This window comes from Canis lupus, chromosome 2, assembly GCF_011100685.1.
Source record: "Canis lupus familiaris isolate Mischka breed German Shepherd chromosome 2, alternate assembly UU_Cfam_GSD_1.0, whole genome shotgun sequence".
In the NCBI taxonomy this organism is placed as follows: Eukaryota; Metazoa; Chordata; class Mammalia; order Carnivora; family Canidae; genus Canis; species Canis lupus.
This window is the reverse complement of record NC_049223.1, coordinates 38,979,253-38,997,355: the sequence shown is the minus strand read 5'-3', so window position 1 is coordinate 38,997,355 and position 18,103 is coordinate 38,979,253. Positions and strand designations below refer to the sequence as shown.

At 35.7% G+C, this 18,103-nt stretch overlaps 1 long non-coding RNA gene across 1 annotated transcript in view; it reads left to right on the top strand.

Moving 5' to 3' along the window:
* The first annotated feature begins 233 nt into the window (after window positions 1–233).
* LOC119876071 overlaps window positions 234–18,103 on the top strand; it is a 117,401-nt gene continuing 99,531 nt past the window's right edge. Inside the window, exons 1-2 of the long non-coding RNA XR_005355495.1 lie at window positions 234–352; window positions 9,199–9,285. This is a non-coding gene — a long non-coding RNA (uncharacterized LOC119876071). The remainder of the gene's footprint in view (window positions 353–9,198; window positions 9,286–18,103) is intronic.

Sequence of the window (18,103 nt, the reverse complement as noted above, 5' to 3'; positions counted from 1 at the left end):
GCTTATTAAGAAATAGAACATTTTAAAATTGAAAATGCAAATTCTTTATTCGTTATAAGGCAATTCATATTTTCTATTTCTTATTTAGTCAATGTTATTGACTGAATTGTGTCTCCCAGAATTCATATTTTAAGGTTCTTACCCCTCATGTGACTGTATTTGGGGGAGAGGATCTTTAAAGAGGTAATTGAGGTTAAATGAGATCATAACCGTGATTCCTTAATCCATTAGGACTGGTGTCTATAAATGATGAAGAGATACTAATGATGCACATGCACAGAGAAAAGACTATGTATGTAGCAAGAAAGTCACCATCTACAAGCCAAGGAGATGGGTCTTATACCAAACTAAGGTATCCTATATCCTAACACCTTGCTCTTGGATTTCAGCCTCCATATTGTGAGGAAATTAATTTCTATTGATTAAGCCATCTAGTCTGTGGTATTTTGTTATGACAGCCCTGGGAAACTAATATAGTCAGTTTTAGTAAGTATTGTTTTTTAAGGAATTTATTCATTTCATCTAAGCTATGAAATATTTTACCAAAATTTTTTTGTAATATCCTATTGTTATTTTTAAATACTGTTTTATATTGCTGCCTTTTCTTTAATTTCTGATATTGATAATTAATATTTCTCTCTTTCTTGACCTGTTCTAATAAGAATTTATCAATTTTTAAAATCTTTATAAAGAACAAATCTTTGACTTTTTAATATTCTATAATCTGTTTTCTAGCTCATTGATTTTTTTTTTTAATTTATACTATTTCACTTTTTTCCATTTATTTTGGGTTTAATTATTAATCTTTCTTGAGATTCTTTTTTTGTTTGTTTGTTTTGTTTTTTTACAAATTTGGGAACTTTTTAAAAAAATTTAATTCCAATATACTTAATATGCAGTGTTATATTAGTTTCAGGGGCAGAGTATAGTGATTCAACAATTCCATACAAAACCTGGTATTCATCACAAGGGCACTCCTTAATCCCCCATTACCTATTTCACCCATTCTTTTTTAATTTTCTTAAGGAGGACACATGGATCACCAATTTTACAAATTTCTTTTTTTTTAATACAATCATTTAAAGCTATACATTTTTCTGTAGGCACTACTGTACCTGTAACATACAAACATTGATATGTAGTGTTTTTATTTCATCAGCTGAAAATATTTTCTGGTTTACCTGTGATTTCTTCTTTGATACATGGCAATTTACTTCAGTCGATTGTTTACTTTCCAAATATTTGGAGATGTTCAAAATAATTTTTGTTATTGATTTCTAAGTCCTAATTCTAATTCTAGTCTGCTTAATTTCAATACTTGGAAATGTACAAATGGTAAAAAAAAAAAAAGAATCTGTCTTCAGGAATGTTAACTTGAGAAGTTTATTCTGCTTTCACTAAATATGGTGCTTTTTATTTTTTATTATTATATTTTAGAAGATTTTATTTATTCATGAGAGACACAGATAGAGAGAGAGGCAATGACACAGGCAGAGGGAGAAGCAGGCTCCACGCAGGGAGCCCGACGTGAGACTCAATCCCCAGTCCCCAGGATCACACTCTGGGTCAAAGGCAGGTGCTAAACCACTGGGCTACTGGGGCCGCCCAATATGGTGCTTTTTAAATGTCAAATTATGTCAGTTGGTTGATAGTGTTTTTCAAGTCTTCTGATATATCTACTTTTTTTCTGGTCATATATTTGTGACATGTGAATAAAGTCTCCAACTTTAATTGTGGATTTGTCTCATTCTTTGGTTTCTCTAGTTCTACTTCATATGTTTGGGAGCTCTTGTACTAATTGTACATGCATTTAAGATTGTTTTGTCTTCTAATTGATTCTTTTATAATTATGAAATGTTTTTCTTTGTCTCTGATAATACTTCTCATTTTGAAGTACACTTCTATATTAATTAAGCCACTTTTCTTATTAATGTCTGTATGGTATAGCAGTTACCTTCTTTTATTTTCAAATGTTTTGCATTTTTATTCATTCCCGAAGAAGAGTTTGGTGTTTTGTAATTTTATCTTTTCTGACAGTCTCTGCCTTTTAATTTGATTCTTCACTTCATTTATGACATTATTGACTTATTTATGTATTTTATTCTGTTTCATCATTCTGAGTTCCTCTGCTTTTTTCTTTATACCCCATTTTTTGTGTTGGTAGAGTATTTTTAGTAACATTTTGTGTCCTCTGTTGACTCGTGAAATTATACTTCCTCCCATTATTTTTAGCAGTAATTCTAAAGATTATAATATGCATCTTTAATTTATCAACATCTACTTTCACAAAATAGTATTTCTTGCCAGTATAAGAATGTTATAAATGTGTGTTCCATTTACTATCCTGATGGCTTATGTATCTTTTTGTCATATATTTTACTTTTCCATTTTCTTTAAACCACACATTACACTATTACATTATTTTAACTTAAATAATCAGTAGTTTTTTAGACTGGTTTAAAAATCACATAATAAGAATCGATTTTTAATTATTTTTTTAAAGGATTTTTTTGTTTGAGAAAGAGTAAATGAGAAAGATGAGAGAGAGAGAGAGAGAGATGGAGAGAGAGAAAGCACAAGAAGGGGGGAAAGGCAGAGGGAGAAGCAGACTCCTTGCTGAGCAGGGAGCCTGACTCAGGACTCAGATCCCAGGACCTTGGGATCATGACGTGAGCCAAAGGCAGAGGCTTAACCAACTGAGCCACCTAGGTGCCCCTAAATGCTCTTTGTATTTACTAACCTATTTACTCTTTATGGTGATTTCCATTGCTTCCTGCATCACCAAATTTTTATCTGCTATTTCTTTTTCAGCCTAAGAAACTTAAAAATTTTTTTTGTTTTGTGGTGCAAATTCACTAAAGGTGATTTAGTTGTCTTCTCTGAAAGAAATATTTATTTGACCTTTATTTTTGGATGGAATTTTCACTGGATATAGAATTCTAATTTGTTTTCTTTCAGTGCTTTTCTATTGTCTTCCAACCTCTACTACTTTTCTAGTTAAACTTCTGTTGATGTTTTTCTTGGCTGTTACCATACACATAATGTATCCCCACTCCCTCACCACCACCCCTTGCCTACTTCTAAGACTTAAAAAAATCTTAGTTATCTCAGTAGTTTGATGCCTAGGTGTGATTTTTGTTCCTAGGTATGCTTTTCTTCCTATTTGGTCTGCTGGGAGTTTGCTGAGAGTTATGAATGTATAAATTGACATGTGTGTTAGGGAGAATAAGATCCCCCAAAGACATTTGTGTCCTAATCTGTGAAATTTATACATATGTAAGATTACCTGGTAAAAGGTAACTAAGTTTCCAGATGAAATTAAGGTGCTTAATCAGCTGACTTTACAATAGGGAGCTGAAGGGAGAGGCTGGGTGGTCAAGACAAACTTTGACCATTAAACAAGGTATAATATCCATGAATAAAACTAGGGTCTGGAGATGTAGGAAAAGCAGATTACATTACATAGGCAGAGACCCAGACTCTTGGGAGTTCCCTACCCAGGAGCTAAAGCTTTAGATGGTCAGAGTCCAGTGGAATATTCCAAACAGAGTTTGGGAACTTCCCTCACTTCAGAAGTTTCCTTGGCCAGTAGAGTTAGCTACGTTGCTATTATGTGTTCTATACATGAGAAGTAATTGACTTGCTGGTTTAAGGTCACAATTAGGAATATAATTCCTTTGCATAGAAACACTGTTATCCATATCATCCTAGCCTGGAATACGTCTTCTACTGCTCTCTCCTGCTGTGCTAATGGAGACTTGTCTATACAGTCAAGATCAGAAGTTGTTGGGTAGATTAAGAAAATCTTGATTCCTTCCTTGTAATCCCATCTTCATCTAGAGACCCCCTACTTGGGGTAGGGGGAAGAATTATCTAGCAGCTGTGGATTGCTAAGCTATCCACTCTTTATCCTCTACCACAATCATCTCGTTTCAGAAACAGTATGTTTTCAAAGAACCTTTTTGTTAGCACAAAGGTACTACTTATTTATTGTAGAAACTGGAAGAAGCTGTATGAAAGATGAAAGTAATTTACTAAGTGCTTGTTTCAGATATATTGGTGAACAAATAATGTAGTATTCCATAATCCTACCTCCCATAAGTAATCCAATATTTTGTTTTATTTTGATTTGGCTTTCTTGAGATCGTGCTCCACATCCTATTTATATCCGAGTTTCAAATTTAACAATGTTGGAGGAAAATACCCCTATCATTACCTATCTATTGTATGGCTGCACAGTATTTGTATTCCATTTCAGAAATCTAAACCACTCTATTCTCATTGTTAACCATTGCGTTTGGACACTTCTTACCTACACCATCTCTCTAAGTCTCTCTGTCCCTTCAGACCAACCCTATAACCCCATAGTCTAAAACTTCAAGTCCTTTTTCATCATCGTTTTCAACTTCCTAGTTCAATTATCCGTGATCTGATTGCAAGTAGGTCAGTCGAGCAGCTTCTTTACAAGACTAACTCTGATTCTCTCTGAAGCGGATGACTTGGTTCAAACATCTGCATTTTGAATAAAGTCAGACATCCTTAATCCTCACAACCATTGACGCAGAATAAACTCCCTATGCATATGCTTAAGGTATTTTAAGCTAAAAAATAGTCTTCAAAGAAGATGTATTTGAGCAAAAAATTGCACACTGCAAACCTGATTCTTGCCCCCCGCCCATAATTCATGTTGATGAAGTTTGTGCGTATTTGAAAATATATTTCAGTTTTGATTACTGTAATCCAACATAGTAGTGGTTTCTCTGGAAAGAACACAAAATCTGATATAGTATTGCCTTTCCAAACTGCATTTTATAAAGGCAACACAATTGAAAAATTCTAGCTATATGAAGAAAATTCAGATTCTGTATTTCCAATTAAATATTTACAGCAAGGTTATATGCACATAATTGGTCATGCATTGAAGACATAGAGGAATACATATATATAGAGAAACAGTATAAGAATACATGGAAATGGTATTCAGAAAGAATGGCATTCCCATGCTTCAATCACCTCACTATTCATTGAGGCCAATGTCCAAGGATTTTAAATTATACTTCTTTTCTGGAAAGAATCATAAGATTCCTTTAGGCATTCCAAAACAGAGAACTGAACTTAATAGTGGGAAGTAGACCCAAGAACTTGTCTTCTAAGCTGGCTGAAATATAGTATTTTTCCTTTAAAATAATGTTGAAGGAAGGTGAACCTTTAAACCTCCAGATTTGCAGCTTAAAACTCTAATTTATTTTTCCTGGCAACAGTTGCAATGTTCCTAGATTTATATGGAAAAGAAAAAATATAATTCCTCTATCTAAAGTGGACAAAGCTTTAGAAAGGAAATAAAATGAGGATTTTGACCTTCACTGTTAAAACAGGAAATCGACTTTGGGAATGTAACATTCCATTGTCCAATCCTCTGAGATATTTGGAAGGTAATTATAGAAGAGCATTTATATATTCAAAGTGCTCAAAATCAAGTATAAGGCTCAGACAGCCCAAATACTACTGAATTAAAAGAATGCTATCAGCTAATAGTAATGGAAGGATAAAAAGGTTTAGAATTTGAAGAAGCATGAGAGAGATGACAGCAAAGCGCTTATTGACTAGTAGGAACTTGTGAGTTGGAAAGAGGGCATGTTAGTTTTAATCAGCTTCATCTCTTTTGGGCTTGGTGCAAAAGCCAAAACAGGAAAATTCTAAATTTTTATATTCTTCAGCAAATTGCTAATTTGTGGTTTTGTAACTTATTTTAAAATGAAGCTTATATTTCATAAGAAATGTGGTGATGCTTCCTAATATGCAGGAAATATGCTGACAGCAATAGGGGAAAAAAAACGGCTCCTGAATCTGAACAGACATCAGCATAATATTTATTGAGCTTATGTAACTGGAACACACTATGGCCTAAAATGATGGGTTGGCAGTGGAAGTTTTCATTGTGGTCCCTGAGACACCTCCTTCTTAAATTTAGTTGTTGGCATCTGATTATTGCTCCACTGTTTTTGGCTCCTTGGAGTTTAAGGTGAGGAGAGAATGCCAGGGAGCAGATAAATCTTTCAATTTCACAAAGAACTGCCAAAGAAAAACTTAAAGCAGTGACGTTCCTGACTCTCAGATTCTTTTTTTCCTATTAATGTAGTTGTCTTCTCATTCTATTCAAATATATTACTCATTTTTGTAATTACAACTCTAAGTTAATTTTTTTTTCATTAAAAAAGAGAATGTGCTTATTGTACAGAACTTGAAAAGTATGTTGAAGCAAAGAGAACAACATTAATGTCGTTGTCTCTTTATTTTACCACGGGCCTGACTCCATCCTTCTTTTTTCTCCACATACAAGAGTTGGGAGAGTAATGAAAATACAGGCATTTCAGGGGTGCCTCCATGGTGCAGCAGTTGGTTAAGCCTTGGACTCAGTTTCAGCTCAGGTCACGATTTTAGGGCCCTAATATCAGGGTTGTGAGATTGAGCCTTGTGTTGGGGTCCTCGCTCAGTGAGAAGTCTGCCTGGGATTCTCTTTCCGTCTCTCTCTGCCCATCCTGCTCACATGTGTGCGCATGCTCTCTCCCTCTAAAACAAATAAATAAATCTTTTTAAAAAAGAAAATGCAGAGATTTTACCCTTTCATTTGCTTTAGTATTCTGAATACTTCCTCATATCGCGAAGGCTTTGTCAAAATGTCTTTGTTAACGGCTATTCCATATTTTACTGTCATTTATCACCCTACTTCTCTGCTGTTGGATACAGTTAAATACTTCACAAAACACACAAGCTATGATTTATTTTTTTTTCATGAACTCCCGTGATTCCAGGTACTTTTCAAATGTTGATGTTCCTCAGAAGTCTATCTTTGGCTTCTCTTCTTTGTTCTTACCTTTCTCCTTCATCAATTTTATCCATTTCCATTTTTTCCAAGCCCCTTCTATATGTTCAATACTGTCTCCTGAATCTGAAGCCCTATATTCCTCTGTCTCTTCAGTATCTTTCCCTAGGCTTCCATGAGTAACACAAACTTTAAAAAGTTCTCAAATTTGATCCTCATGTAATGTGGTCAATATAATACTTGTTACCTGGTTATCCTAATCAGGAGCTTGGAAATCTCAAATTCTTCTCCCTCATTGAATTTGTACTTATAATGGAACAGTCTGCCTTAGGGCAAGTGGGTAGCCCTGGGTTACGTGGTACACAATATGGCTGGCTCTACCAGCAATGTACAGGGCAATTTTGCTCAAAAACAATTGAAGATCTTATAGATTCTGATTGGCCTGTCTAATTCAGCCCTTGAAATTATTATTTTTTTATAAACTAAAAAAAACTATGGTTGTGATGGATGTGTTACTTAAATATTATATGTATCCCGATTTATATAGCATAAGTATCACTGTAGAGATGTAGTTCACAAGGACTTTTGGAATGTGATACGTGGAAGACATACTCTCTATTCTGGGGAAGTGTAGATGCCAGCGAAGATAAGTTTGTGTCATATATGACAGAGTAGTGTAAAAATAATAGGGAAAGCTTGAGTGTTATATTGAAGAGTTTGGCCTTGTTTTGTAGATAATAGAGCGCCACTAGCAGGTTTTCATGACTGGAAGTCCCATGATAAAAACTTGTAAAAGACAAGTCTGGAGTAGAATGTAGGATGGTTGAGAGACAGGAGACATATCAGAATCCTCCTGTGCTCCACATCAGACCTTCTTATTCTTTCCTCTAATTCCATGCCTGCTTCAGGGACCAGCTTTATGCACACACAAGTGACAGAGCCTTGTCTGAGGCACATATCCCCTAGCTCTTGTTATGGCGGTTTCTCTGCTGCAGGCATGGCAGGCCTGGTTGGCAATCAATGCTAGGCACTCATGCTTGCACAGCCCAGAATTCGGGGAAGTTGGACCTCCATGGAGCAACTTTTGACTAATGTAGGACAGAAGCCCATCGACACATTTTTTTTCTCTTCTTCCCTCAGGCGGATAGTGTATATAGGCATTTCACAAGATTTCTCAGCTGCGTCTATGGGACTGCGCAGCCAGTTGTCTCTGGAATGGCAGCACATTTTTTAATGTAGCCCTGTATCGGCTCTCTTGCTCCCTGACTCTCAGGCCTGCTACTAAATAAACTACCTATGCCTGATATTTTATGACTGGCTGGCCTCTGGCAGAACCCATGCTAAGGAAGGAGAGACCATAATCGCTTTTCTCCAGAGAGGACTTCTCCATCTAAATCAGAATACCTTTAAATACATCACACTGCCTCTTTAGAATAATTACTATATTTGAATTTTTTTTATTTGCATAACTATATATGCATGATTCTCTTCCGCCATTTGACTGTAAGATCCCTGAAAAAAAAGCATATCTTCTTTATCATTATTATATCCCTAGAACCTCATGAGAATTATTAAATTAAAAAAAAAAACAATGAATAGGATTTTAACACTTTCCTTCAAACTCCAAAGTTCTGCAGGCTGTCAGAAGTCACACTCCGCTTTACCTTTGTTTGGTATGCAGGTTAGTGAGAAAGATCTAGTTTTATTTTTCTCAATATCCTGTAATTTTCTTGTTATGGAATGATAGAGAAATATATTTGATGTTAATTAAGATAACACAGAATTTCATGAATCTTCTCATTTGCCTTATTTATGATTTTTTAACTTCTCCATCCTAGTGTTGTGCATTCCAAGTAAACTATTCCCTCCCCAGTCAAAGGTTCCCCAGACCTGCACATGATCTACCATGTGTCTCGGTTTCCTCATTAAAGCCAAGGACTCTGCGACTTCCCTCCCTGGCCTCTTTCCAGAATCTTCTTTGAAGATGAGTTGAGTTTGACTCAACTAATAAAATATAGACTAAAAAAAAAAATGGGAATGTGTTGAGTACCAGTATTCTTTTTACACTGACATACACAGTCCATTCCAGAAAGACTCATTAGCCACATTTTCCAGTTGAAGAAAATGAAGCTCAGAGAGATTAAGCGAACTGCCCAAATTCACACAGCTAATAAGCCATCTCATTCCAGAGCCTGTGCTGGTAACTATTACATTTAAAAGCTGCTTGGATCTGCTAAATTTCCGTTTCTTGCCAGTGAATAGTGGCTTTTTTTCCTGCCCTGAGCAGTCATCGTTAATCCTTCAGGGCAGCTGAGAAGTATCTTAATCAGGACCTCTGACCTTGTCATTCATTCTTTTACTTACTGTTCACTTAGCTGCAGGCACCCCAAGGAATGGAAATGGAGCTGCCTAGGACTTCAGAGGAGCAGACCAAGCCAGAGACACCACCCAAAGATCTCTCGGTGAGTAATGCTTTTGCATATTAATGTTCTTTCTTTCTCTTTCTCTTCTCTCCTCTCTTTCCTCCTCTCCTCTCTAACCTCTCTGTCTGCACTTGCCTGCCTGACTGGTCCCTTTAGTTTGGGTGGAAGAAAAGATCATAAGGACATCTTCATTTAACTTTATTTTTGCTGAAATACAAGTTTATTTAAAGTTGACCTCTGAGGATTTATAGGAGTTTTTACCATTGGGCATTGCAATAATTTCAACTGTAGTTTCTCAGCATCGAATCTAAATCGCTAGAGATAAATCATGGTGGAAAGCTCATTATTTCTTAATTACAGGACATATTAGCATCCAGCTTTAAGAATTTCCAGTGGATTAAAGGAATATTTTGATTTAGAGGAAAGTTTCCACTTAACCTTTCTGCTACAGTGACATCAGTGAGGTATCATTATCATTAGTTTAAAATAAAGATGGAACAAACAGAAAAACACCCAGGAATGAAAAGACATGCTTTGAATGGTTTGGAGATAAGCCAGAGGAGAAATGGCAATTATTTTTTGTTAACAATTTTTTTTCCACTTGTTTGGAGTAAGTCCTAAGGAAGACTCAAGATACAGTGTTGATTTTCTTCCAGGTAGAACTGTGCATAGGAAATTTGTTTTGCATCCAGAGGAAAATTTGGGTAAAGTTCACTCTGATCTGAGTTGGACTTCAATAAGTAACAGCCATCTCAAAAACTTAGGATTAGATATTAAAGTTTACATTTAAATAACATATTTAGCATACTGTCTAAATCCATTTGAGACCTTCCTGGCTATACAAAAATTTACATGCTCAAGTTGAGAATAGGGAATAATTTATCTTTTTTAAAGACTTATTATTTATTTTAGAGAGAGAGAGAGGGACAGAGCGAGAGAGTAAGGGGAGGGGCAGAAGGAGAGGAAGAGGGAGAGAGTTTCAAGCAGACTCCCCGCTGAGTGCGGAGCCTGATGCAGGGCTCAAACCCACGATCCATGAGATCACAACCTAAACTGAAATCATAAGTCAGGTGCTCAACTTACTGAGCCACTCAGGTGGCCCCAAAATAGAGAATAGTTTAAATACAGGCTTCCTTTAGCAGGCACTGAAGTCCCTGTGTGAGAAGGCTGTAGGACTGCATCAAGTCCTTCACCATCACTCCAGTCTGGGGGAACATGTTCTCATAGCAGTCTTCTGTCCTGTTCATTCTCCAAAGCTGTGCTGTATCTACTGTATCTTCTTGCCTCTTCAGTTCAGGTCACCACATTGAGCTTTCATTCACTTTGCAGAGGTTGAAAGAGCTCCTGCCACCTGCCAGGCTCTGTGCTAATGCTGTGAATGGAGTAGCAGATAAGACAAAAGTGGTCCCTGTTCTCACAAAGCTATCAGTGTATGGGGGGAGAAGAGGATTAAATGAGCAAATTAGGAGTAAAATAAATATAACAAAAAGGTTGGAAGTGAAAGGAAGGAGATATAACAGAGGGACCAGCAAATAGGACCTACAGGACTCCAGAAAAAATGCATGATCTCCTTTTGAGCTGTAGGAAAATGAAACGTTTGTGAAATAACAGTGCTAATAATAATGGTAACAACTGGCATTTGTATAGTATTTACTGTCTGCAAACCATTAATCAAACTATATCAACGTTAATGCATATGTCTAAGTGGGAGAGACCAATCGGAATAGGCTGCATGCCATATGACTCCCACTGTATGACCCTGAAAAGACCAAACTATGAAGACAATAGAAAGACCATTGGCCACCATGACTTTGGGGGAGAGGGCAGGGTTAAAGATGTGGAGCATGGGAGATTTTTAGGGCAGTGAAACTGTACTGAGAAATACTGTAATGGATAGATGTTACACATTTGTCTGAACTATGATATAAACCCTTACATGCACTTCACTTAACAAGAATATATCAATAGTGGCTCATCTGTTTTAACAGATATACTATGCTAATACAAGATGTGAGTAAGGGAAGTTGGCAGGTGATATATTGGGCTGTACTTTCTGTTCAGTGTTTTATAAACTTAAAACTCTTGGAAAAAATAAATAAAAAAAAGCTCTTCGAGGAAGGCACTAAGTTAGCCTATTTTTTTAGGTAAGGAAACAAAGACACAGACTTGGCTAATTTCCCACAAGTAGGAGGCTGAAGTAGGACTTGAATCCAAGTGTATCTGACAAGGTTCTTGTTCTTATGCCTGGTGAGATCAGAAATGCTTCATTATTCCCTCAGTCTCATTTCTAACTTCTCTACCCTTTTTTCTTCCCTTACGGTCAGTGGTCTCATTATTCTTATGGGCATTTGGAATTAGAACCTTATAAATGCACATCTTTTTCTGTGTCTTACAACCCTCCAGCTATAGTCATGCATCACATCCATGGATCCTTCTCCTACTGTGTTTTTTGGCCCCACCTTGTCCTTTCACCTTTTCTAGATGGCTGTCCCTCCCTTGGTCCCCAAAGATTCTCCATTTCTTCTTCTCCATTTCTGTTTGCTTCTTAGGGACTTCACCTGACTTTGGGCTCATGGTTTCTTTTTTTTTCTCCTTTCATTTCCCCCATACTAACTCCAGACTGGTCATTCTAGCAATTATTCAATACCATGCCAGGCCCTTAACATTCAATAAATAATCTATATTTTTATGAGGATGATGATTATGATGATGATAGCATTGAGGGAGATTATTTAACTGCTAACATCTTTCTTTAAGCTTATCTCCCAAGATATCAAAGCAAAATTTGGGTGTCAATCTAAACAACTATGGTGAGTTTGACCCTTAAATACTTGTGTTCTTCTTTGTCTTGATTTGGGAAAGAAAGCTTGACCTAGCATCTGCATTCTACCCAGGTGCCCAAGTAGTTGGTTTATTAAAGTCTCTTCATTTGAATCTTCTGGGGTGAGTTCTGTTTCCGGCTGGCATGCCTACTAATAAAGAGGGTATTCAGGGCTCCTGGGTGGCTCAGTGGTTGAGTGTCTGGCTTTGGCTCAGGTCATGATCCTGGGGTCTTGGGATTGAATCCCACATCAGGGTCCCTGTAGGGAGCCTGCTTCTCCTGCCTGTCTCTGCCTCTCTCTCTGTGTCTTTCATGAATAAATAAATAAAATCTTTTTTTAAAAAAGGGTATTCAGTGCATATTTACCAAACCAATTGAGAAGTGAAAGGCATTTCTATCTTTAGTTGTTCTGTTTTGTATTTATTCAGGTTAGCATAAAAATCATACAACAGTAACAAAACAAGTTGAAATGTCTTTCAGTTCTTTTTTTTTTTTTTTTGTCTTTCAGTTCTTACTCTGAATTCCTACTTTGTGTTTTGTTTGGAATATTCTTACTACATTTTTACAAAAGTATACTTTTCTTTTAAATGCATGATCATTTACAAGTATTTTTTTCTTATATCTGTGTGATTTTATAAAAAAGTCTTTTAGCTGCTCTTCTTTTTCTGGAGAATTATATCTAAAATGGAATAATGAAAATAAATGGGAAATAAGATTTAAATGTATAAACCTATGTTTTACAGCTCTTGTTCAGGAAAACAGGTAGAGGTTAAATCATACCATTTAAAGGTAAATAGCACTTGCTGGATCACTTTAGTCATCTAAAAATTAGTTTTATTTACTCTTTCCTATAAATAGTAAGCTATTAGAATGGGGCTTGGTAAACTAGTATTTCAGATATTTTCACTGAAATTATTGGATTAGAGTTTAACCCACTGCCCATTCCTTATTAAATGATTCATTTATTCTTTTCTGTGATTTAAAATGGTCTTAAATCAAATGCATCCTATTGTTCATATTTTTCTCTCATAGGCACATCTCAGGTACATTGATTAACTTGACCATAGCTGTCTCTGACCATTTTCAGAATATCCATACATGACAATTGAAGCCTACACAACACTTAATGAGTAATTGCTAGCATTGCCTTGTAACATTATCTGGGTAAATTTGGACAAGCCCTTTAACCTTTCTAGATTCAAGAGTCCTGGGTGGGGGAGGGGCTGATAATACCTTCCTATATGCAAAACACATTGCACAGCAGGATGCAAATATAAGGGGATAGCCACTTAATTCTGTATTTAGAAAGATACATTTAACAGTGTTATTTAATGTCTTATAGTCCCTTGAGAGTCAAAATACTCTGGAAAATATTTCAGCTAGTCTCAACTAGAATCTCTAACCTAGAAAATAAATCATGTGGTTAATATTTCAATAAATGTTTGCCTCAATGCTCATAAAGTGACATATATATGTGTATATGTATAGTGTACATTATCCTTGCTATCCCTTTTCCTTTCCCTTCCTTTGGTAACAAATAACATTTTTTGCAAAATGAACAGTACCTCAAATTGAGCATTTTTCTTTCATGTTTGTTGTCCTCAAGAGGAAAACTCTGAAATATATTCCTGCTTAGTATGACTTTGCTTTAGACATTTTAGAACCATTATAGGGAATTTTCTCTCATTGGTGTTGCATTTTCTTTCTTCTTTCTCTTTCTTTCTTTCTTTCTTTCTTCTTCTTTCTTTCTTTCTTCTTCTTTCTTTCTTTCTTTCTTTCTCTTTCTCCTTTCTTTCTTTCTTTCTTTCTTTCTTTCTTTCTTTCTTTCTTTCTTTCTCTTTCTTTCTTTTCCTTCTTTTTTTTTTAATGCAATAGCCTTTCTTTTGAATATTTCTCTTTTTTTTCCCCAAAGAATCTTTCCTTCTGGATTTTCTCAGCTACTTCTGTGCTATTTATGGTCCAAATGTTATAGTAAATACAGGAAAACAATGTTCACCAGTGAAGCTAAGAGAGGATATGAGGTATCTGGGTTTTTAAGTTGAGTAAACCCATTTGGCTGTATTAAGATTAACCTCTGTAGCCTAGAGTCAAAATGGGGAATCTAAGAAAGAGATGAGGTAAGATACATTCTACACAGATAAATGACTCTTGAATTCATGTTGTGGACTCTCTGCAGAAAATTTTAAATTTTGAACCCCTTTGATCTGTCCTTTATTCATATATTTTTTTTAATTTTTAAAATTTATTTATTCACGAGAGACAGAGAGAGAGAGAGAGAGAGAGGCAGAGACACAGGCAGAGGGAAAAGCAGGCTCCATGCAGGGAGCCTGATGCGGGACTCGATCCTGGGACTCCAGGATCACATGCTGGGCCGAAGGCAAGCGCCAAACTGCTAAGCCACCCAGGGATCCCCATATTCATATTTGGGATAAAAATTCTCTTTTCTTTAAAAGATAGCACCTGGTAAAAGATACTAGGCAACTCTGTTAGTCCAGAAAGGCTAATTGTTATAACAGGAGCAACAAACATTTCAAATGCAATGCAGTGTACATTCATTTCTCACTGATGTACTGATAGTTCATTGTGGTTGGTAGAGGTAGGGCTCTTGTTCTGCACATTCATTCATAGAGCCAGGTTCTTTCCATCCTGTGCTTCTACCTTCTATAAGTCCTTGGAGTTTCCTCTATTCAGCTGATTGGGAAATTGATGAAAGTCATGTCTTAAAGGCATCTGAGGGTCAAGCCAGTAAGTGACACATATCAGTTCATTTCACACACTAGTCTCATGGGCATACCTAATTGCAAGGGAGGCTAAAAAATTAATTTAGTAGTAGTGTCAGGAAGAAGGAGAGAATGTGAAGCATTTTTTTGAATGTGTACAAGTGCCAGGCAGTATTCTGAATCCATTGTATAGATCAATTCATGTAAGCTTCAAAAACAACCCTAAGAGATAGATATTTTAATTATTCTATTTTCTAGATGAGGGAACACTGAAGCATAATGCCGTTATTTAACTTGGTTGAGGCATAGAATTAGTGAAAGGCTGAACCAGCATGTGGGATCAAGTAATCTGATTTGAGAATTCACTTCTTAACTATTAAACATTCTGTTTTTCTATACCTAGATGCAGTTTATAGAATCATGTTCTTGTCCATTAAATATAGAAAATACATAAATATTTTTAAAAAGGTTTCCTCATCACATAGGCTTATACAATAGTTGTAACTATGATTGGCACAGTGTTCAAGGTGATTCTAGAGAGAAATTTGGGCCCAAGCATCAGAAACCTTTAAAATGGTCTTTCCCAGGACACCTGGGTGGCTCAGTCAGCAAAACATCTGCCTTTGGCCCAGGTCATGATCTTGGGGTCCTGGGATCGAGCCTCGTTCCTGTTCAACGAGGAGTCTGCTTCTTACCTCTGCCCTTAACCCTGTCTCGAGCCTTCTCTCTCTCTCAAATAAATAGATAAATTTTTTTTGAAATAGATAAAATCTTAAAAAAAGGTCTTTCCCTTTGACCCAGAAATTCTCCTACTTTCCTTGCATTCTCAAATGAATGCAAGAAGTTGTAAGAATAAAGATAGTTATCACAATGTTGTTTAAAATAACAAATATTTGGAAACAACCTGTCTGATAATAAGTACAAATTAAATACATTTTGAGATATACACAATAGATTGTTCTGTAGCCACTACAGATGAGAATATACATGAATACTTATGACACAAAATATATTTATTTGCTATTTATAAATAGTACATATACGGGTCACAAAATAACATATACATCAGGAAAATGTATTTTTAAAAGTGTGTATTTGCATATTAAAACTTTAAAAAAGAAAAAAGAAAAAAGAAAATTTTAAAAAATATACAACAAAAATTAATACTGGTTAACTTTAGAGAGTAGAATTTTTGATTTTTAAAGTTTTGCTCATTTTCCCCTAACATTTCAATAAAAACATGTTTTACTTGTATGACAAAAAAGAGAAAGCAATAAAGCAGAAAGTTTAAGTAAAAAAAGAAGATATATTTGCCTAACATGGAGGATGATGAAGAGATATAGAAGCTTATAAATTCCACAAAACTTCAGGCCATTCCAAGGGATAGTTAAATATAATCATTTTCATGCATTCGGCTAGCATATACTCACTTATCCTATTACATGCGAGATGCCTATTCTGTGTCTTCCACTTTGGCAAGACCCAGGGTATGGTAATAAAAAGGACACAGGCTATGCCCTTAAAGAACTAACTCAGCAGGGTAGGAAAGGGGCTGAAAATGCCTCTATTCTGAGAGAATAGAATTTATAGATAGGTTTTGCTGAGGGTCACATTTTTATGACATAATTTTGTACAAATTGTGTATAACACCAATCACATTTAGCTGTCATTATCAACTTTAAATCTTCTATTGGCAGAAAAATTAGATTCTAGTTTTGCCAGATTTTTGAATTCCTTTAAGTGGCTGGGAAAATTCTAAAGAAGCTTCTGGAAGGATACATTCAGCAAACCAAAGGGCTTTAGGGTAGGACAGACTTATAAAATTTCTTAAGGACTCATTGATTAAAATCTTCTGAAATATCTCCATGGGAAACTTATTGGGAAGCCCTGAATTAAAAAAAAAATTCCAATTTTCATGGTTCACATTCGAGTTTCTGGAGAGCAAGGTAGTAATTTGATTTAATTCAGTTCAACACACATTTATTGTAATTTCATTGTAATATTTATTATAATTGCATTATAGCATTTACCATCACTTCAGGAGGAAACTCTGTAATTAGAGACCTCTGTAGTCAATCATTTTTGCCTCCCCTCAAAGTGTAGGATACCCCTGAGCCTCTGCCGACCCGGAATACTGCATTGTAATTGTCTGTTTATCCCATTAGACTATATCCTTGAGGCCTGAGACTGTGTGCTCCTGTCACCCAGTGTGGTTCCTGGAATATGGCAGTCACTCAATAATTACATTCTGGGAAAATATACTCTTCATTCTCTTGCTCCTTTTTAACATTAAATTGCTCATTAATATTTCTTTCAAAGGACTAGCTAGACAAGGGGAGGAATCCTTGGCCAGCTATAAACATTTAATAAGATAGCTGAAGACATTGCAGTGGGAATTAGAGGGTTATAAAATAATTTAAAAATTAGGACTTGTCCTCATAGAGCTCACACTCTCACTGAAATGATGCATAGGGTCCTAGATGCTTTAACATGTTTAACTGCATGCTGCTGAAAAGTGACCATTAATGTGTAGATGGATAGCCATATCTTAGTTAATATAAACTAGTATCAGAAAATCAAACTTATCAAAGCAGATGGAAGTGGTTATTCAGAAAATTAAATGGCTTTTTTATTATAGAAAAGTGGTTTTGCAGAGGGCTTCCTTTACATTGGGAGTGTCCTGATTAATTTTAATTCTGAATTGCTTTACACTTTAAAATCCATGGACTGTGTAGCATGACATTGACTTGGGCTGTGTAGGCGGATGGCAGGGGAGACCTTCCATATGATGAAAATTTAAAGAATGGTCAGATATGAGTGCAACTATTCTGAGAGTGTAATTTTGCAAAGAATTTAAAAGAAGGCAAGAAAAAATCCATTTCATTCATTTCGTCATAGATTCATCCAACAAAATTTATTTAGTACATATCTGGCATAGAGAAGAAAGGCAAGTAGAGTTAGGAACAGTCTAAGTAAATGCCTTTAGTTCTACACAGACACATTTACTTCATGGAAGGTGACATATTCTTTTGAGGAGTAACAAAATTTCCTGAAATCTAAGAGCATTGAATCAAATCAAGAATTGAGAGAGTTAACTACAGGAAGAAACATCACTGCTTACATTGAAAGACCCTGGTTGGAATCATAGCTTAGCTTCTTGGTTGAGCAAATAACTCACGTCCCTAGCCCAGTTTTCTCATCTGTAGAATGGAAATAATAATAACCCCTTTTATGGATAAGTAATATAAAGCATTAAATCTCCTCTAATAACACTCTGGTACATAGAAATACATGGGAAAAATTACTCACCTTCTTT